This window comes from Gorilla gorilla, chromosome 12, assembly GCF_029281585.2.
Source record: "Gorilla gorilla gorilla isolate KB3781 chromosome 12, NHGRI_mGorGor1-v2.1_pri, whole genome shotgun sequence".
NCBI lineage: Eukaryota > Metazoa > Chordata > Mammalia > Primates > Hominidae > Gorilla > Gorilla gorilla.
In genome coordinates, this window is record NC_073236.2 from 30,721,932 (window position 1) to 30,745,968 (window position 24,037).

Here is a 24,037-nt window from a genome sequence, read left to right on the forward strand (position 1 = left end):
ACAAGACTCTGTCTAAAAATAAATTACATATATATAATATATAACAGATACATTATATATTATATATTATAGATGTCATATATAATACATGTATAATATATAATATATGTTAATATAAATATTTAATATATATTTTGTCACATTATATATAATATATATCATATATAATATATATAATACATATTATATATAATATATATAATACGTGTCATATATAATATATATAATGCGTATCATATATAATATATATAATACGTATCATATATAATATATATACGTGTCATATATAATATATATAATACGTATCATATATAATATATATAATACGTATCATATATAATGTATATACGTATCATATATAATATATATGATACGTATCATATATATTATATATGATACGTATCATATATATTATATGATACGTATTATATATAATATATATAATATGTATTATATATAATATATAAAATACATAATATATTACATATAATTATACTTTATATATTAAATATAATATTTATTACATATAATATATATTATATTTCACATAATATATATATGACAAAATATATTACATAAAATATATTATGTAATGACATATAATATATATATTTTATGACATGTAAATAGTGTATATTGTATATATTTCCTATATTAAATGTATATTATGTATGTTGAATATACGATATATATTATATATAATAGATTATAATATATATAATATATATTAAATATTACATATACTAAATATATGATAGATATATAAAATATATATTGTATAAAATATATAATTTATTTTATAATATATAAATATTACATATGATATGTAAATTACATATCATATGTAATATATACCCTATACAATATATAATATATGATATATGTTACATAATAAATGATATATATTTAATATGTGATACATATAAGATATGTATTCTGTAATATATGATATATAATATATGTTATATAATATAATATATGATATATTACATAATATATGATAGATAGTATAATATATGATAAATAATATATGATATATACTACATAATATATGATACATATTATGTAAGATATGATATATATTATATATAATACCTGATATAAAACATAATTCATGATATAAAACGATATATATTATATGTAACATATGTTATATATTATAAATAACATATATATTACATATAACATATGATATATATTATATATGATAGTATATGTGTAACATATGATATATATTATATATAATATTGTATATGTATAATATATGATTTATATTTAATATGTTATATATTATATATGATATACATTATATTTCATATATGATTTCTGTTATGTTTCATGTATGATACATATTATATATGTTATATATTATGTATTGTTATCTAATAGTGTATTGTAAATGATTGTTAAATATCTGTAATATATCATTATAGGTTATACATAATATATCATAATATATGTTATATTATATTATTAGTACTCTGTATATTATATATCATATTACATATATGTCATATATAATATATATTATATTATTACGTAATATATTACATATTATTTAATATGTAATATATAGTATATTACATGTTATATAAAATATATATATTATATATTTCATGATTGTATATTATATAATATATTATATGTTAGATATGTATTTTGTAATGTATTAGATTTTAGATATTATACATTATATGTTATGTATTATATATTATACGTTATATATTATATATTATATACATAATTATATAATTATATAATTATATAAGTAATTATATGTATTGTATAATATATAATAATCATACATTATACGTATTATATTATATATAATAATTATGTGTTAATTTTATATTATATTATTTATAATATACGATATGTAATATAAGGAGGCCGGATGTAAAGGGAAATTATATATATTATACATATTATATATGTTATATATATTACATTATGTATAATTATATATATATACACAGACACACATATATGTATATATATATGTATACATATATATTTGGGGTTGCCCTATTTCCCATCTCATAACTTATTTCAAGAAGCACAGCATAGTAGTATGTGGGCTTGGGATTCAGTTTTAGAAACAAAACACTGAGCCTTCCATGACCTTCCTGTACATGTAAAAGCACTGCTGTCTCCCTGGAAGCAGTTGGACCTCACAATGTGGATTATACCTTCACAATGGAATGTTTATGCCCTATCGCCATGGCGATGGGGTTAGGGATCTCCTGCCCTTGGTCCTAAGTGCCACTGTCTGTGCTGAGTTTTTGGAAGGTCAGAGCAGATTGAACTTTTGTGGTTTCACTTTCTCTGATTTTTATTTTTCTTCTGGGGAACCTGTGTTGCTGCATTGAAGGTATGTTCATACTAACCTGTGCAATGCGAACTCTTCAAATTACTAGTTAATGCTTTCCAAATATGTTATTTAAAAAATTGTCCTCTGTATTTTCCATCTGCAGTTATAAATATGTTTCATGGTTAGGTTTTATTCCTGAATTTATATATTTCATTATTGTACCAAGCAGAGTACCTTTGATATTTTTCTTCATTTAAAAAATATGTGTCTTGGCTCAGGCCTGTTATCCCAGCACTTTGGGAGGAAAAGGCAAGAGGATCACAAGAAAAGGAGATCAAGACCATCGTTGCCAATGCAGGGAAGCCCTGTCTCTACTAAAAATACAAAAAATCAGTCAGGAATGGTGGCAGCTGCTGTAGTCCCAGTGCGGTGTAGTCGCAGTTACCTGTGAGGCTGAGGCAGGACAATCACTTGAACCAGTGAGGGAGACGTTGCAGTGAGCCAAGATGGCGCCATTGCACTCCAGCCTGTGCAACAGAACAAGACTCTGTCTAAAAATAAATTACAAATATATAATATATATTATATAAATGTTATATATTATATATTATGGATGTGGTATATAATACATATATATATAATATAAAAATATTTTGTATATTGTCACTTTATATATAATATATATTATATATAATATTACATAAAATACATAATATAATACAGATAATTATACATTATATATTATATATATTTAATATACATAATATATACTATATTTCACATAATATATAATATAATGACAAAATATATTACATAAAATATGTAATGGAATATAATATATATTATATTTTATGGCATGTAGTGTATATTGAATATAATATATTACATATATTACATATTAAATACATATAATGCATAATGAATATGATATACATTGTATAATATTTATATATAGTATATATGAAATATTCATTATATATGCTAAATATATGATAGACATATTATATATAATACATGTTAAATAAAATATATAATTTATATAATATGTAAACATGACATGATATGTAAATTATATATTATGTGTAATATATACCATAGAGTATATATAATATATGATATATAATATATGATATATATTTAATATGTGATACAGATAATATATATATTCTGTAATATATGATATATGATATATGGTATATAATATAGTATATGATGTATATTGCATAATATATGATACATATTACATAAGATATGATATGTATTATACATAATATATGATATAAAACATAATTTATGATATATAACAATATATGATATATATTATATATATCACATGATATATATGATATATATTATATATATCACATGATATATATAATATAGTATATACATAACATGATATATATTATATATAAGATAGTATATAGTAATATATGATATATATTTAATATATTATATAACGTATGATATATACTTAATATATTGTATATATAATATGTATATCATATAGGATATATAATGTATCATATATGATATATATTATATTTCACGTATATGTTATATATCCTATATGATACATATTATATATGTTATGTATTGTGTATAATTATATAATGGTGTATTGTAAATTATTATGTTAAATATGTATAATATACTACTAGATTATATATAATATATCATATGTTATGTTATTAGTACACATACTATAATATATATCATATTACATATATGTCATATAAAATGTATATTAAATTATGACAGTATATTACATATTATTTAATATGCAAAGATAATATGCTACATATATAAAATATCTAATGTATGTTATATATTACATAATGGATTATATATTATGTAATATATTATATATTAGATATTATATATTATATAATATATTGTATATTAGATATTATATATTATGTAATGTATTAGATTTTTGATATTATACATTATATAATGTTATGTATTATATATTATACGTTACATATATTACATATTATTATATTACATACATAATTATATATATAATCATTTAATTATATATGTAATTATATATATCATATATATAACTATATATTATTATATGTATTGTATTATATATAATAATTATGTATTATGTTATTCATAATACATTATATGTAATATAAGGATGCAGGATGTAAAAGGAAATTATATATATGTTATACATATTACATGTTATATATATTATATATAATTATATGTATATACACAGACTCACATATATATATATATATATACATATATATTTGGGGTTGCCCTGTTTCCCATCTCATAACTTATTTCAAGAATCACAGCATAGTAATATATGAGCTTGGGATTCAGTTTTTGAAACAAAACACTGAGCCTTCCATGACCTTCCTGTATATGTAAAAGCACGGCTGTCTGCCTGGCAGCAGTTGGACCTCACAATGTGGATTGTACCTTCACCCTGGAATGTTTATGCCCTATATCCATGGTGATGGGGTTAGGAATCTCCTGCCCTTAGTCCTAAGTGCCACTGTCAGTGCTGAGTTTTTCAAAGGTCAGAGCAGATTGAACCTTTGTGGTTTCATTTTCCCTGATTTTGATTTTTCTTCTGGGGAACCTGTGTTGCTTCATTCATGGTATGTTCATACTAGCCTGTCAAATGCAAACTCTTCAAATTACTATTTAATGCTTTCCAAATATGTTATTTAAAAAATTGTCCTCTGTATTTTCCATCTGCAGTTATAAATATGTTTCATGATTATGTTTTATTCTTGAATTTATATATTTGATTATTGTACCAAGCAGAGTACCTTTGAAATTTTTCTTCATTTAAAAAATATGTATCTTGGCTCAGGCCTGTTATCCCAGCACTTTGGGAGGACAAGACAAGAGGATCACAAGGAAAGGAGATCAAGACCATCGTGGCGAATACAGTGAAGCCCTGTCTCTACTAAAAATACAAAAAATTAGCCAGGCATGGTGACAGCTGCTGAAGTCCAAGTGCGGTGTAGTCGCAGTAACCTGGGAGGCTGAGGCAGGACAATCACTTGAACCCGTGAGGCAGAGGTTGCAGTGAGACAAGATGGAGCCATTGCACTCCAGCCTGTGCAACAGAAGAAGACTGTCTAAATTAAATTACATATATATAATATATATCGTAGATACATTATATATTATATACTATAGATGTGATATATAATACATAAATAATACATAATATATCTTAATATAAATATTTAATATATATTTTGTTAGATTATATATAAAATATATTACATATAATACGTATAATACATAATATATTACATATAATTGTACATTATATATTATGTATAATACTTATTACATATTATATATAATATATTTCACATAATATATATTATATGACAAAATATATTACATAAAATATATTATGTAATGACATAATATATATGTTTTAGGACGTGTAAGTAGTGTATATTGTATATAATATATTACATATATTACATATTAAGTATATATGTATATTTAATAGGATATATATATTATTTATAATATATATATACTAAATATAATATATACTATATATATGATAGATACATTATACAAAATATATATTATATAAAATATATAATTAATTATATAATACATAAATATTACATGATATGTAAATTACATATCATATGTAATATATACAATATAAAGTATATCATATATATGTTATACAATGTATGATATATATTTATGTTATACATATAATATGATATGTATTCTGTAATATATGATATGTAATATAATATATATGATATATATTAGATAATATATGTTATATATCATATAACATATGATATATATTATATGTAATATATGATATAAAAAATTTATGATATAAAACATATATGATATATATTACATGTAACATGATATATATTATATATAACATATATATTGTATATAACATGATATGTTATATATAATAGAGTAGATATATAACATGACATATATTATATGTAATATAGTATATGTGTAATATATGATATATATTTAATATATTATATACCATATATGAAATATATGAAATATGTGATATATATTTTTATGATATAAAATTTCATATGTGATATGTTATATTTCATATGTGATACATATTACATGTTATGTATTGTTATCTAATAGTGTGTTGTAAATGATTATGTTAAATATATATAATATATCATACTAGATTGTATATAATGTATAATATATGTTGTATTATATTAGTGCACGTAGTATATTATATATATTACATATGTCATATATGTTGTAATATATATCATATATAACATAATATATTACATATTATTTGATACGTAATATACAATATATTATATATTATATAAAATATCTTATATGTATTGTATATTACATAATGGATTGTACTCCACTCCACTCCAGTAGATTCCGTTCCGTTCCGTCCCGTTCCGTTCCATTCCGTTCCGTTCTACTCAGATAGATTCCATTCCATTCCATTAAATTCCATTCCATTCCATTCCATTCCATTCTACTTGGGTAGATTCCATTCGATTCCATTCCGTTCCATTCCGTTCCGTTCCGTTCCATAAGATTCCATTCCGTTCCGTTCTACTCGGGTAGATTCCATTCCATTCCATTCCATTCCATTCCATTCCATTCCATTCCATTCCACTCGGGTAGATTCCATTCCGTTCCGTTCCGTTCCGTTCTACTTGGGTAGATTCCATTCCATTCCATTCCATTTCATTCCATTCCATTCCACTCCACTCCACTCCAGTCCACTCCACTCCAGTCCACTCCACTCCACTCCACTCCACTCGGGTAGATTCCATTCCATTCTGTTCCACTCCATTCCGGTCCACTCCACTCCACTCCACTCCACTCCAGGCCACTCAACTCCACTCCACTCCACTCGGGATGATTCCATTCCATTCCAGACCAGTCCAGTCCATTCCATTCCATTCCATGCCATTCCATTCCGGTAGATTCCATTCCATTCCATTCCATTCCACTCCACTCCACTCCACTCCACTCCACTCCATTGCATTCTGCTCTTCTCGGGTTGATTCCATTCCATTCCTTTCCATTCCATTCCATTCTATTCCGTTCCATTCCATTCCATTCCATTCCTTTGCATTCTACTCGGGTTGATTCAATTCTATTCTATTCCGTTCCATTCTGTTCCATTACGTTCCGTTCCGTTCTACTCAGTTTGATTCCATTCCATTCCATTCCATTCCATTCCATTCCATTCCTTTCCATTCCATTCCATTCCATTCTATTCTACTCGGATTGATTCAATTCTATTCTAATCCGTTCCGTTCCGTTTCATTCCGTTCTGTTCCGTTCTACTCAGTTTGATTCAATTCAATTCTATTCCATTCCATTCCATTCCATTCCGTTCAATTCCAGTCCGTTGCATTCCAGTCCGTTCTAATTTGGTTGATTCCATTCCATTCCACTCCATTCCATTCCATTCCATTCCATTCCTTTCCGTTCCATTCCATTCCATTCCTTTCTTCTCGGGTTGATTCCATTCCATTACATTCCATTCCATTCCGTTCCATTCCATTCCTTTCTACTCGGGTTGATTCCATTCCATTCCATTCCATTCCATTAGATTCCATTGCATTGCATTCCGTTGCATTGCATTCCGTTCCATTCCATTAGATTCCATTCCATTCCACTCAATTGGATTCCATTCCATTCCATTCCATTAGATTCCATTCCATTACATTCAATTGGATTCCATTCCATTCCATTCCATTCCATTGTATTCCATTCCATTCCATTCCATTCCATTAGATTCCATTCCATTCCATTCCATTCCATTCCATTCCAGTCCATTCCACTCGGGATGATTCCATTCCATTCCATTCCATTCCACTAGACTCCACTCCACTCCACTCCACTCCAGTCCGGAAGATTCCATTCCATTCCATTCCATTCCATTCCATTCCATTCCATTCCGTTCCATCCCAGTCAATTCTAATCTGGTTGATTCCTTTCCATTCCATTCCATTCCATTCCATTCCATTCCTTTCCATTACATTCCATTCCATTCCTTTCTTCTCGGGTTGATTCAATTCCATTCCATTCCATTCCATTCCATTAGATTCCATTGCACTGCATTCCATTGCATTGCATTCCATTCCATTAGATTCCATTCCATTACATTCAATTGGATTCCATTCCATTCCATTCCATTCCATTGTATTCCATTCCGTTTCATTCCATTCCATTAGATTCCATTCCATTCCAGTCCATTCCACTCGGGATGATTCCATTCCATTCCATTCCATTCTATTCCATTCCACTAGACTCCACTCCACTCCACTCCAGTCCGGAAGATTCCATTCCATTCCATTCCATTCCATTCCATTCCGTTCCATCCCAGTCCATTCTAATCTGGTTGATTCCATTCCATTCCATTCCATTCTATTCCATTCCATTCCATTCCATTCCATGCCATTCCATTCCATTCCATTCCATGCCATTCCTTTCCATTCCATTCCATTCCATTCCTTCCTACTAGGGTTGATTCCATTCCATTCCATTCAATTCCATTCCATTCCATTCCATTCCATTAGATTCCATTGCATTCCATTCCATTGCATTCCATTCCATTAGATTCCATTGCATTCCATTCCATTCCATTCCATTCCATTCCATTGCATTCCATTCCATTCCATTGCATTCCATTCAATTCCATTCCATTCCATTCCATTGCATTCCATTGCATTCCATTCCATTCCATTCCATTCCATTCCATTCCATTCCATTCCATTCCATTGCATTCCATTCCATTCCATTGCATTCCATTCCATTCCATTGCATTCCATTCCATTCCATTCCATTCCATTCCACTCCACTCCACTCCACTCCATGATTCCATTCCATTGCATTCCATTCCATACCATTCCATTCCACTCCACTGCACTCCACTCCACTCCACTCCATTGCATTCCGCTCTTCTCGGGTTGATTGCATTCCAGTCCTTTCCATTCCATCCCATTCCATTCCATTCCATTGCATTCCTTTCCATTCTACTCGGGTTGATTCAATTCTATTCTATTCCGTTCCGTTCCGTTCCATTACGTTCCGTTCCATTCTACTCAGATTGATTCAATTCCATTCTATTTCATTGCATTGCATTCCATTCCATCCGATTCCATTCCATTCCATTCCATTCCGTTCAATTCCATTCCGTTCCATTCCAATCCGTTCTAATCTGGTTGATTGCATTCCATTCCATTCCATTCCATTCCATTCCATTCCATTCCATTCCATTCCATTCCATTCCTTTCCATTACATTGCATCCCATTGCTTTCTTCTCGGGTTGATTCCATTCTATTCCATTCCATTCCATTCCATTCCTTTCTACTCGGGTTGATTCCATTCCATTCCATTCCATTAGATTCCATTGCATTACATTCCACTGCATTCCATTCCATTCCATTCCATTAGATTCCATTCCATTCCATTCAATTGCATTCCATTCCGTTCCGTTCCGTTCCGTTCCATGCCATGCCATGCCATGCCATGCCATGCAATGCCATTCCATTCCATTGCATTCCATGCCATTCCATTCCATTCCATTCCATTAGATTCCATTCCATTCCAGTCCAGTCCATTCCACTCGGGATGATTCCATTCCATTCCATTCCATTCCATTCCATTCCATTCCACTGCACTCCACTCCACTCCACTCCACTCCACTCCGGATGATTCCATTTCATTGCATTCCATTCGATAGCATTCCATTCCATTCCATTCCACTCCACTCCACTCCACTCCACTCCACTCCATTGCATTCCGCTCTTCTCGGGTTGATTCCATTCCATTGCTTTTCATTCCACTCCATTCCATTCTATTCCATTCCATGAAATTGCATTCCTTTCCATTCTACTCGTGTTGATTCAATTCTATTCTATTCCGTTCCGTTCCGTTCCATTACGTTCAGTTCCGTTCTACTCGGTTTAATTCAATTCTATTCTGTTCCATTCCATTCCATTCCTTTCCATTCCATTCCATTGCATTCCATTCTACTCGGGTTGATTCACTTCTATTCTAATCCGTTCCGTTCCATTCCATTCCGTTCCGTTCCATTCTACTCAGTTTGTTTCAATTCCATTCTGTTCCAATCCATTCCATTCCATTCCATTCCATTCAATTCCATTCCGTTCCATTCCAGTCCGTTCTAATCGGGTTGATTCCATTCCATTCCATTCCATTCCATTCCATTCCATTCCATTCCATTCCATTCCACTCCACTCCACTCCACTCCAGACTGCACTCCAGACTCCACTCCACTCCGCTCTACTCCACTCCGGAAGATTCCATTCCGCTCCGTTCCGTTCCGTTCCATTCCATTCCGTTCAATTACATTCCGTTCCATCCCAGTCCGTTCTAATCTGGTTGATTCCATTCCATTCCATTCCATTCCATTCCATTCCATTCCATTCCATTCCATTCCATTCCATTCCACTCCACTCCACTCCACTCACTCCACTCCACTCCACTCCACTCCACTCCACTCCACTCCACTCCACTCCACTCCACTCCACTCCGGTTGATTCCATTCCATTCCATTCCATAGATTCCATTGCATTACATTCCATTGCATTCCATTCCATTCCATTCCATTAGATTCCATTGCATTCCATTCCATTCCATTCCATTCCATTGCATTCCATTCCATTCCATTCCATTCCATTCCATTCTATTCCATTGCATTCCATTCCATTCCATTCCATTCCATTCCATTCCACTCCACTCCACTCCACTCCATGATACCATTCCATTCCATTTCATTCCATTCCATACCATTCCATTCCATTCCATTCCACTCCACACCACTCCACTCCACTCCACTCCACTCCACTCCATTGCTTTCCTCTCTTCTCGGGTTAATTGCATTCCATTCCTTTCCATTTCATTCCATTCCATTCCATTCCATTCCTTTCCATTCCATTCCATTCCTTTCCATTCTACTCGGGTTGATTCAATTCTATTCTATTCCATTCCCTTCCATTCCGTTACGTTCCGTTCCGTTCTACTCGGTTTCATTCAATTCCATTCTGTTTCATTCCATTCCATTCCTTTCCATTGCATTCCATTGCATTCCATTCTACTCGGGTTGATTCAATTCTATTGTAATCCGTTCCGTTCCGTTCCATACCGTTCCGTTCTGTTCTACTCTGATTGATTCAATTCCATTCTATTCCATTCCATTCCATTCCATTCCATTCCGTTCCATTCCATTCTGTTCAATTCCATTCCGTTCCATTCCAGTCCGTTCTAATCTGGTTGATTCCATTCCATTCCATTCCATTCCATTCCATTCCATGCCATGCCATGCCATGCCATGCCATGCCATGCCATTCATCTTGTCGAGTTGATTCCACTTCTTTCCATTCCATTTCATTCCATTCCATTCCTTTCTACTCGGGTTCATTCCATTCCATTCCATTCATTTCCATTCCATTCCATTCCATTCCATTAGGTTCCATTGCATTCCATTCCATAGCATTCCATTCCATTCCAGTCCATTCCACTCGGGTTGATTCCATTCCATTCCATTCCATTCCATTCCATTCCCCTCCACTCCACTCCACTCCGGATGATTCCATTTCACACATTCCATTCCATAGCATTCCATTCCATTCCACTCCACTCCGCTCCACTCCACTCCACTCCACTCCATTGCTATCCGATCTTCTGGGGTTGATTGCATTCCATTGCTTTCCATTCCATTCCATTCCATTCCATTCCATTCCATTGCATTCCTTTCCATTCTACTCGTGTTGATTCAATTCTATTCTATTCCGTTCCGTTCCATTCCATTACGTTCCGTTCCGTTCTACTCGGTTTGATTCAATTCTATTCTATTCCATTCCATTCCATTCCTTTCCATTCCATTCCATTGCGTTCCATTCTACTCGGGTTGATTCACTTCTTTTTTAATCCGATCCGTTCCATTCCATTCCGTTCCGTTCCGTTTTACTCTGTTTGATTCAATTCCATTCTATTCCATTCCATTCCATTCCATTCCGTTCCATTCAATTCCATTCCGTTCCATTCCAGTCCGTTCTAATCGGGTTGATTCCATTCCATTCCATTCCATTCTTTCCATTCCATTCCATTCCTTTCCATTCCATTCCATTCCAGTCCATTCCACTCGGGTTGATTCCATTCCATTCCATTCCATTCCATTCCATTCCATTTCATTCCATTCCATTCCATTCCATTCCATTAGATTCCATTGCATTCCATTAAATTGCATTCTATTCCATTCCATTCCATTCCATTCCATTCCATTCCATTCCATTCCATTAGATTCCATTGCATTACATTCCATTGCATTCCATTCCATTCCATTCCATTAGATTCCATTCCATTCCATTCAATTGCATTCCATTCCATTCCATTCCATTCCATTCCATTCCATTCCATTCCATTCAATTGCATTCCATTCCATTCCATTCCATTCAATTCCATTCTATTCCATTCCATTCCATTGCATTCCATTCCATTCCATGCCACTCCATTCCATTCCATTCCATTAGATTCCATTCCATTCCATTCCTTTCCATTCTATTCCAGTCCATTCCACTCGGGATTATTCTATTCCATTCCATTCCAGTCCATTCCATTCCACTCCACTCCACTTGACTCCACTCCACTCCACTCCACTCCGGATGATTCCATTCCATTCCATTCCATTCCATACCATTCCATTCCACTCCACTCCACTCCACTCCATTGCATTCTGCTCTTCTCGGGTTGATTCCATTGCATTGTTTTCCATTCCATTCCATTCCATTCCATTCCATTCCATTCCATTCCATTCCAATGCATTCCTTTCCATTCTACTCGTGTTGATTCAATGCTATTCTATTCCGTTCCGTTCCATTCCATTACGTTCCGTTCCGTTCTACTCGGTTTGATTCAATTCTATTCTATTCCATTCCATTCCTTTCCATTCCATTCCATTCCATTCCATTCCATTCTACTCCGGTTGATTCACTTCTATTCTAATCCGTTCCGTTCCGTTCCATTCTGTTCCATTCCATTCTACTCAGTTTGATTCAATTCCATTCTATTCCATTCCATTCCATTCCATTCCGTTCCATTCAATTCCATTCCGTTCCATTCCATTCCTTTCCATTCTTTCCATTCCATTCCATTCCTTTCCATTACGTTACATTCCATTCCTTTCTCCTCGGGTTGATTCAATTCCATTCCATTGCATTCCATTCCTTTCTACTCTAGTTGATTCCATTCCATTCCATTCCATTAGATTCCATTGCATTACATTCCATTGCATTCCATTGCATTCCATTCCATTCCATTCCATTCCATTCCATTCCATTCCATTCCATTCCGGTGGATTCCATTCCATTCCATTCCGTTCCATTCCATTCCATTCCATTCCATTCCATTCGATTCCATTCCATTAGATTCCATTGTATTCCATAAAATTTCATTCCATTCCATTTCATTCCATTGCATTCCATTCCATTCCATTCCATTCCATTCCTTTCCATTCCATTCCATTGCATTCCATTCCATTCCATTCCAGTCCATTCCTCTCGCGATGATTCCATTCCATTCCATTCCATTCCACTCCACTCCACTCCACTCTGGATGATTCCAGTCCATTCCATTGCATTCCATAGCATTCCATTCCATTCCATTCCATTCCATTCCATTCCACTCCAATTCACTCCAGTCCATTGTATTCCGCTCTTCTCGGGTTGATTCCATTCCATTCCTTTCCATTCCATTCCATTCGTTTCCATTCTACTCGGGTTGATTCAATTGTATTCTATTCCTTTCCGTTCCATTCCATTACGTTCCGTTCCATTCTGCTCAGTTTGATTCAATTCCATTCTATTTCATTCGATTCCATTCCTTTCCATTCCATTCCATTGCATTCCATTCTACTCGGGTTGATTTAATTCTATTCTAATCCGTTCCGTTCCGTTCCATTCCGTTCCGTTCCGTTCTACTCAGTTTGATTCAATTCCATTCTATTCCATTCCATTCCATTCCATTCCATTCCATTGCATTCCATTCCATTCTGTTCAATTCCATTCCGTTCCATTCCAGTCCGTTCTAATGTGGTTGATTCCATTCCATTCTATTCCATTCCATTCCATTCCATTCCTTGCCATTACATTGCACTCCATTCCTTTCTTGTCGGGTTGATTCCATTCCATTCCATTGCATTCCATTCCATTCCACTCCACTCCACTCCACTCCACTCCACTCCACTCCAGTCCACTCCACTCCACTGCACTCCACTCCACTCCACTCCACTCCACTCCACTCCACTCTACTCGGGTTGATTCCATTCCATTCCGTTCAATTCCATTCCATTCCATTCCATTAGATTCCATTGCATTACATTCCATTGCATTCCATTCCATTCCATTCCATTAGATTCCATTCCATTCCATTCAATTGCATTCCATTCCATTCCATTCCATTCAATTGCATTCCATTCCATTCCATTCCATTCCATTCAATTCCATTCCATTCCATTCCATTCCATTGCATTCCATTCCATTCCATGCCACTCCATTCCATTCCATTCCATTCGATTCCATTCCATTCCATTCCTTTCCATTCCATTCCAGTCCATTCCACTCGGGATTATTCTATTCCATTCCATTCCAGTCCATTCCATTCCACTCCACTCCACTTGACTCCACTCCACTCCACTCCACTCCGGATGATTCCATTCCATTCCATTCCATTCCATACCGTTCCATTCCATTCCATTCCATTCCATTCCACTCCACTCCACTCCACTCCACTCCACTCCACTCCATTGAGTTCTGCTCTTCTCGGGTTGATTCCATTCCATTGTTTTCCATTCCATTCCATTCCATTCCATTCCATTCCATTCCAATAAATTCCTTTCCATTCTACTCGTGTTGATTCAATTCTATTCTATTCTGTTCCATTCCATTCCATTACGTTCCGTTCCATTCTACTCGGTTTGATTCAATTCTATTCTATTCCATTCCATTCCTTTCCATTCCATTCCATTGCATTCCATTCTACTCCGGTTGATTCACTTCTATTCTAATCCGTTCCGTTCCGTTCCATTCTGTTCCATTCCATTCTACTCAGTTTGATTCAATTCCATTCTATTCCATTCCTTTCCATTCCATTCCGTTCCATTCAACTCCATTCCGTTCCATTCCAGTCCGTTCTAATCGGGTTGATTCCGTTCCATTCCATTCCATTCCATTCCATTCTTTCCATTCCATTCCATTCCTTTCCATTACGTTACATTCCATTCCTTTCTTCTCGGGTTGATTCAATTCCATTCCATTGCATTCCATTCCTTTCTACTCTAGTTGATTCCATTCCATTCCATTCCATTCCATTCCATTCCATACCATTCCGGTGGATTCCATTCCATTCCGTTCCATAGATTCCATTGCATTACATTCCATTGCATTCCATTCGATTCCATTCCATTAGATTCCATTGTATTCCATAAAATTTCATTCCATTCCATTCCATTCCATTCCATTCCATTCCATTCCATTCCTTTCCATTGCATTCCATTCCATTCCATTCCAGTCCATTCCACTCACGATGATTCCATTCCATTCCACTCCACTCCTCTCCACTACACTCCACTCCGGATGATTCCAGTCCATTCCATTCCATTCCATAGCATTCCATTCCATTCCATTCCATTCCACTCCACTTCACTCCACTCCATTGTATTCCGCTCTTCTCGGGTTGATTCCATTCCATTCCATTCCATTCCATTCCATTCCATTCCATTCCATTCCGTTCCATTCCATTCCATTCCTTTCTACTCGGGTTGATTTCATTCCATTCCATTCAATTCCATTCCATTCCATTCCATTCCATTAGATTCCATTGCATTACATTCCATTGCATTCCATTCCATTCCATTCCATTAGATTCCATTCCATTCCATTCCATTGCATTCCATTCCATTCCATTCCATTCAATTGCATTCCATTCCATTCCATTCCATTCAATTCCATTCCATTCCATTCCATTCCATTCCATTCCATTCCATTCCATTCCATTCCATTGCATTCCATGCAACTCCATTCCATTCCATTCCATTAGATTCCATTCCATTCCATTCCTTTCCATTCCATTCCAGTCCATTCCACTCGGGATTATTCTATTCCATTCCATTCCAGTCCATTCCATTCCACTCCACTCCACTTGACTCCACTCCACTCCACTCCACTCCGGATGATTCCATTCCATTCCATTCCATTTTTTACCATTCCATTCCATTCCATTCCACTCCACTCCACTCCACTCCACTCCACTCCACTCCATTGCATTCTGCTCTTCTCGCGTTGATTCCATTCCATTGTTTTCCATTCCATTCCATTCCATTCCATTCCACTCCACTTCACTCCACTCCGTTGTATTCCGCTCTTCTCGGGTTGATTCCATTCCATTCCTTCCCATTCCATTCCATTCCATTCCATTCCATTCCTTTCCATTCTTTTCCATTCTACTCGGGTTGATTCAATTCTATTCTATTCCTTTCCGTTCCATTCCATTACGTTCCGTTCCATTCTGCTCGGTTTGATTCAATTCCATTCTATTTCATCCCATTCCATTCCTTTCCATTCCATTCCATTGCATTCCATTCTACTCGGGTTGATTTAATTCTATTCTAATCCGTTCCGCTCCGTTCCATTCCGTTCCATTCCGTTCTACTCAGTATGATTCAATTCCATTCTATTCCATTCCATTCCATTCGATTCGATTCCATTCCATTCCATTCGATTAGATTCCATTGCATTACATTCCATTGCATTCCATTCCATTCCATTCCATTAGATTCCATTCCATTCCATTCAATTGCGTTGCATTCCATTCCATTCCATTCAATTGCATTCCGTTCCATTCCTTTCCATTCAATTCCATTCCATTCCATTGCATTCCATTCCATTCCATGCCACTCCATTGCATTCCATTCCATTAGATTCCATTCCATTCCATTCCTTTCCATTCCATTCCAGTCCATTCCACTCGGGATTATTCTATTCCATTCCATTCCAGTCCATTCCATTCCACTCCACTCCACTTGACTCCACTCCACTGCACTCCACTCCGGATGATTCCATTCCATTTCATTCCATTCCATACCATTCCATTCCATTCCACTCCACTCCACTCCACTCCACTCCACTCCATTGCATTCTGCTTTTCTCAGGTTGATTCCATTCCATTGTTTTCCATTCCATTCCATTCCATTCCATTCCATTCCATTGCATTCCATTCCATTCCATTCCAGTCCATTCCACTCGCGATGATTCCATTCCATTCCATTCCACTCCACTCCACTGCACTACACTCCACTCCGGATGATTCCAGTCCATTCCATTCCATTCCATAGCATTCCATTCCATTCCATTCCATAGCATTCCATTCCATTCCATTCCATTCCACTCCACTTCACTCCTCTCCATTGTATTGTGCTCTTCTCGGGTTGATTCCATTCCATTCCATTCCATTCCATTCCATTCCATTCCATTCCATTCCATTCGTTTCCATTCGTTTCCATTCTGCTCGGTTTGATTCAATTCCATTCTATTTCATTCCATTCCATTCCTTTCCATTCCATTCCATTGCATTCCATTCTACTTGGGTTGATTTAATTCTATTCTAATCCGTTCCATTCCGTTCCATTCCGTTCCGTTCCGTTCTACTCAGTTTGATTCAATTCCATTGTATTCCATTCCATTCCATTCCATTCCATTCCATTCCTTTCCATTCCATTCCATTCCATTCCATTCGATGCCATTCCATTCCATTCCATTCAATTCCATTCCGTTCCATTCCTGTCCGTTCTAGTCTGGTTAATTCCATTCTATTCTATTCCATTCCATTCCTTTCCATTACATTGCACTCCATTCCTTTCTTGTCGGGTTGATTCCATTCCATTCCATTCCATTCCATTCCATTCCATTCCTTTCTACTCGGGTTGATTCCATTCCATTCCATTCAATTCCATTCCATTCCATTCCATTCCATTAGATTCCATTGCATTACATTCCATTGCATTCCATTCCATTCCATTCCATTAGATTACATTCCATTCCATTCCATTCAATTGCATTCCATTCCATTCCATTCCATTCAATTGCATTCCATTCCATTACATTCCATTCAATTCCATTCCATTCCATTGCATTCCATTTTATTCCATGCCACTCCATTCCATTCCATTCCATTAGATTCCATTCCATTCCATTCCTTTCCATTCCATTCCAGTCCGTTCCACTCGGGATTATTCTATTCCATTCCATTCCAGTCCATTCCATTCCACTCCACTCCACTTGACTAAACTCCACTCCACTCCACTCCGGATGATTCCATTCCATTCCATTCCATTCCATACCATTCCATTCCATTCCATTCCGCTCCACTCCACTCCAATCCACTCCACTCCACTCCACTCCACTCCACTCCACTCCATTGCATTCTGCTCTTCTCAGGTTGATTCCATTCCATTGTTTTCCATTCCATTCCATTCCATTCCATTCCATTCCATTCCATTCCATTCCATTCCATTCCATTCCATTAGATTCCATTCCATTCCATTCAATTGCATTCCATTCCATTCCATTCCTTTTAATTGCATTCCATTCCATTCCATTCCATTCCATTGTGTTGATTCAATTCTATTCTATTCCGTTCCATTCCATTCCATTACGTTCCGTTCCGTTCTACTCGGTTTGATTCAATTCTATTCTATTCCATTCCATTCCTTTCCATTCCATTCCATTGCATTCCATTCTACTCCGGTTGATCCACTTCTATTCTAATCCGTTCCGTTCCGTTCCGTTCTGTTCCATTCCATTCTATTCAGTTTGATTCAATTCCATTCTATTCCATTCCATTCCATTCCATTCCGTTCCATTCAATTCCATTCTGTTCCATTCCAGTCCGTTCTAATCGGGTTGATTCCATTCCATTCCATTCCATTCCATTCAATTCTTTCCATTCCATTCCATTCCTTTCCATTACGTTACATTCCATTCCTTTCTTCTCGGGTTGATTCAATTCCATTCCATTGCATTCCATTCCTTTCTACTGTGGTTGATTCCATTCCATTCCATTCCATTCCATTCCATTCCATTCCATTCCATTCCGGTGGATTCCATTCCATTCCATTCCATTCCGTTCCATTGCATTCCATTCCATTGCATTCCATTCCATTCCATTCCATTGCATTCCATTCCATTAGATTCCATTGCATTACATTCCATTGCATTCCATTCGATTCCATTCCATTAGATTCCATTGTATTCCATAAAATTTCATTCCATTCCATTCCATTCCATTGCATTCCATTCCACTCCATTCCATTCCATTCCATTCCTTTCCATTCCATTCCATTGCATTCCATTCCATTGCATTCCAGTCCATTCCACTCGCGATGATTCCATTCCATTCCATTCCATTCCACTCCACTCCACTCCACTCCACTCCGGATGATTCCAGTCCATTCCATTCCATTCCATAGTATTCCATTCCATTCCATTCCATTCCACTCCACTTGACTCCACTCCATTGTATTCCGCTCTTCTCGGGTTGATTCCATTCCATTCCTTTCCATTCCATTCCATTCCTTTCCATTCCATTCCATTCCATTCCATTCCATTCGTTTCCATTCTACTCGGGTTGATTCAATTCTATTCTATTCCTTTCCATTCCATTCCATTACATTCCGTTCCATTCTTCTCGGTTTGATTCAATTCCATTCTATTTCATTCCATTCCATTCCTTTCCATTCCATTCCATTGCATTCCATTCTACTCGGGTTGATTTAATTCTATTCTAATCCGTTCTGTTCCGTTCCATTCCATTCCATTCCATTCCGTTCTACTCAGTTTGATTCAATTCCATTCTATTCCATTCCATTCCATTCCATTCCATTCCATTCCATTCCATTCCATTCCATTCCATTCCATTGAATTCCATTCCGTTCCATTCCAGTCCGTTCTAATGTGGTTGATTCCATTCCATTCTATTCCATTCCATTCCATTCCATTCCTTGCCATTACATTGCACTCCATTCCTTTCTTGTCGGGTTGATTCCATTCCATTCCATTCCATTCCATTCCATTCCATTCCATTCCATTCCATTCCTTTCTACTCGGGTTGATTCCATTCCATTCCATTCAATTCCATTGCATTCCATTACATTCCATTAGATTCCATTGCATTACATTCCATTGCATTCCATTCCATTCCATTCCATTAGATTCCATTCCATTCCATTCCATTCCATTCCATTCCATTCCATTCCATTCCATTCAATTGCATTCCATTCCATTCCATTCCATTCAATTCCATTCCATTCCATTCCATTAGATTCCATTCCATTAAATTCCTTTCCATTCCATTCCAGTCCATTAAACTCGGGATTATTCTATTCCATTCCATTCCAGCCCATTCCATTCCACTCCACTCCACTTGACTCCACTCCACTCCACTCCACTCCGGATGATTCCATTCCATTCCATTCCATTCCATTCCATTCCATTCCATTCCATTCCATTCCATTCCATTCCAATGCATTCCTTTCCATTCTACTCGTGTTGATTCAATTCTATTCTATTCCGTTCCGTTCCATTCCATTACGTTCCGTTCCGTTCTACTCGGTTTGATTCAATTCTATTCTATTCCATTCCATTCCTTTCCATTCCATTCCATTCCATTCCATTCTACTCCGGTTGATTCACTTCTATTCTAACCCGTTCCGTTCCGTTCCATTCTGTTCCATTCCATTCTACTCAGTTTGATTCAATTCCATTCTCTTCCATTCCATTCCATTCCATTCCGTTCCATTCAATTCCATTCCGTTCCATTCCAGTCCGTTCTAATCGGGTTGATTCCGTTCCATTCCATTCCATTCCATTCCATTCTTTCCATTCCATTCCATTCCTTTCCATTACGTTACATTCCATTCCTTTCTTCTCGGGTTTATTCAATTCCATTCCATTGCATTCCATTCCTTTCTACTCTGGTTGATTCCATTCCATTCCATTCCATTCCATTCCATTCCATTCCATTCCATTCCATTCCCTTCCATTCCATTAGATTCCATTGCATTCCATTCCATTGCATTCCATTCCATTCCATTCCATTCCATTGCATTCCATTCCATTGCATTCCATTCCATTCCATTCCATTGCATTCCATTCCATTCCATTCCGTTCCATTCCACTCCACTCCACTCCACTCCACTCCACTCCGGATGATTCCATTTCATTCCATTCCATTCCATTCCATTCCTCTCCACTCCACTCCACTCCACTCCACTCCTTTCTTTTCCATTCCTTTCCATTCTACTCGGGTTGATTCAATTCTATTCTATTCTGTTCCATTTCATTACGTTCCATTCCGTTCTACTTGGTTTGATTCAATTCCATTCAATTCCATTCCTTTCCTTTCCATTCCATTGCATTCTACTCGTGTTGATTCAATTCTATTCCAGTCCGTTCCCTTCCGTTTCGTTCTACTCAGTTTGATTGAATTCCATTCTATTGCATTCCATTCCATTCCATTCCATTCCATTCCATTCCATTCCATTCCATTCCATTCCATTCCATTCCATTCTGTTCAATTCCATTCCGTTCCATTCCAGTCCGTACTAATTGGGTTGATTCCATTCCATTCCATTCCATTCCGTTCCATTCCACTCCACTCCACTCCACTCCACTCCACTCCACTCCACTCCATTCCCTTCCATTCCATTCGGGTTGATTCCATTCCATTCCATTCCATTCCATTCCATTCCATTCCATTCCATTCCTTTACATTCCATTGCATTGCATTCCATTCCATTAGATTCGATTGTATTCCATTCAATTGCATTCCATTCCATTCCATTCCATTCCATTGCATTCCATTCCATTCCATTCCATTCCATTCCATTCCATTGCATTCCATTCCACTCCATTGCATTCCGTTCCGTTCCATTCCATTCCATTCCATTCCATGCCATTCCATTCCATTAGATTCCATTCAATTCCATTCCATTCCATTCCATTAGATTCCATTCCATTCCATTCCATTCCATTCCATTCCATTACAGTCCATTCCACTCGGGATGATTCCATTCCATTCCATTCCATTCCATTCCACTCCACTCCACTCCACTCCACTCCATTGCATTCCGCTCTTCTCAGGTTGATTCCATTCCATTCCTTTCCATTCCATTCCATTCTATTCCATTCCATTCCATTCCTTTGCATTCTACTCGGGTTGATTCAATTCTATTCTATTCCGTTCCGTTCCATTCCATTACTTTCCGTTCCGTTCTACTCGGTTTGATTCAATTCCATTCTATTTCATTCCATTCCATTCCTTTCCATTCCATTCCATTGCATTCCATTCTACTTGGGTTGTTTCAATTCTATTCTAATCCATTCCGTTCCGTTCCATTCCATTCCGTTCCGTTGTACTCAGTTTGATTCAATTCCATTCTATTCCATTCCATTCGATTCCATTCCATTCCATTCCGTTCAATTCCATTCCGTTCCATTCCAGTCCGTTCTAATCTGGCTGATTCCATTCCATTCCATTCCATTCCATTCCTTTCCTTTCCATTACATTGCATTCCATTCCTTTCTTGTCGGGTTGATTCCATTCCATTCCATTCCATTCCATTAGATTCCATTGCATTCCATTCCATTGCATTCCATTGCATTCCATTCCATTCCATTCCATGCCATGCCATGCCATGCCATGCCATGCCATGCCATTCCATTCCATTGCATTCCATTCCATGCCACTCCATTCCATTCCATTCTATTCCATTAGATTCCATTCCACTCCATTCCTTTCCATTCCATTCCAGTCCATTCCACTCGGGATTATTCTATTCCATTCCATTCCAGTCCATTCCATTCCACTCCACTCCACTTAACTCCACTCCACTCCACTCCACTGCGGATGATTCCATTCCATTCCATTCCATTCCATACCATTCCATTCCATTCCATTCCACTCCACTCCACTCCACTCCACTCCATTGCATTCTGCTCTTCTCCGGTTGATTCCATTCCATTGTTTTCCATTCCATTCCATTCCATTCCAATGCATTCCTTTCCATTCTACTCGTGTTGATTCAATTCTATTCTATTCCGTTCCATTCCATTCCATTACGTTCCGTTCCGTTCTACTCGGTTTGATTCAATTCTATTCTATTCCATTCCATTCCTTTCCATTCCATTCCATTGCATTCCATTCTACTGCGGTTGATTCACTTCTATTCTAATCCGTTCCGTTCCGTTCCATTCTGTTCCATTCCATTCTACTCAGTTTGATTCAATTCCATTCTATTCCATTCCATTCCATTCCATTCCGTTCCATTCAATTCCATTCCGTTCCATTCCAGTCCGTTCTAATCGGGTTGATTCCGTTCCATTCCATTTCATTCCATTCCATTCCATTCTTTCCATTCCATTCCATTCCTTTCCATTACGTTACATTCCATTCCTTTCTTCTCGGGTTGATTCAATTCCATTCCATTGCATTCCATTCCTTTCTACTCTGGTTGATTCCGTTCCATTCCATTCCATTCCATTCCATTGCATTAGATTCCATTGCATTACATTCCACTGCATTCCATTCCATTCCATTCCATTGAATTCCATTCCATTCCCTTCCATTCCATTCCATTCCATTCCATTGCATTCCATTCC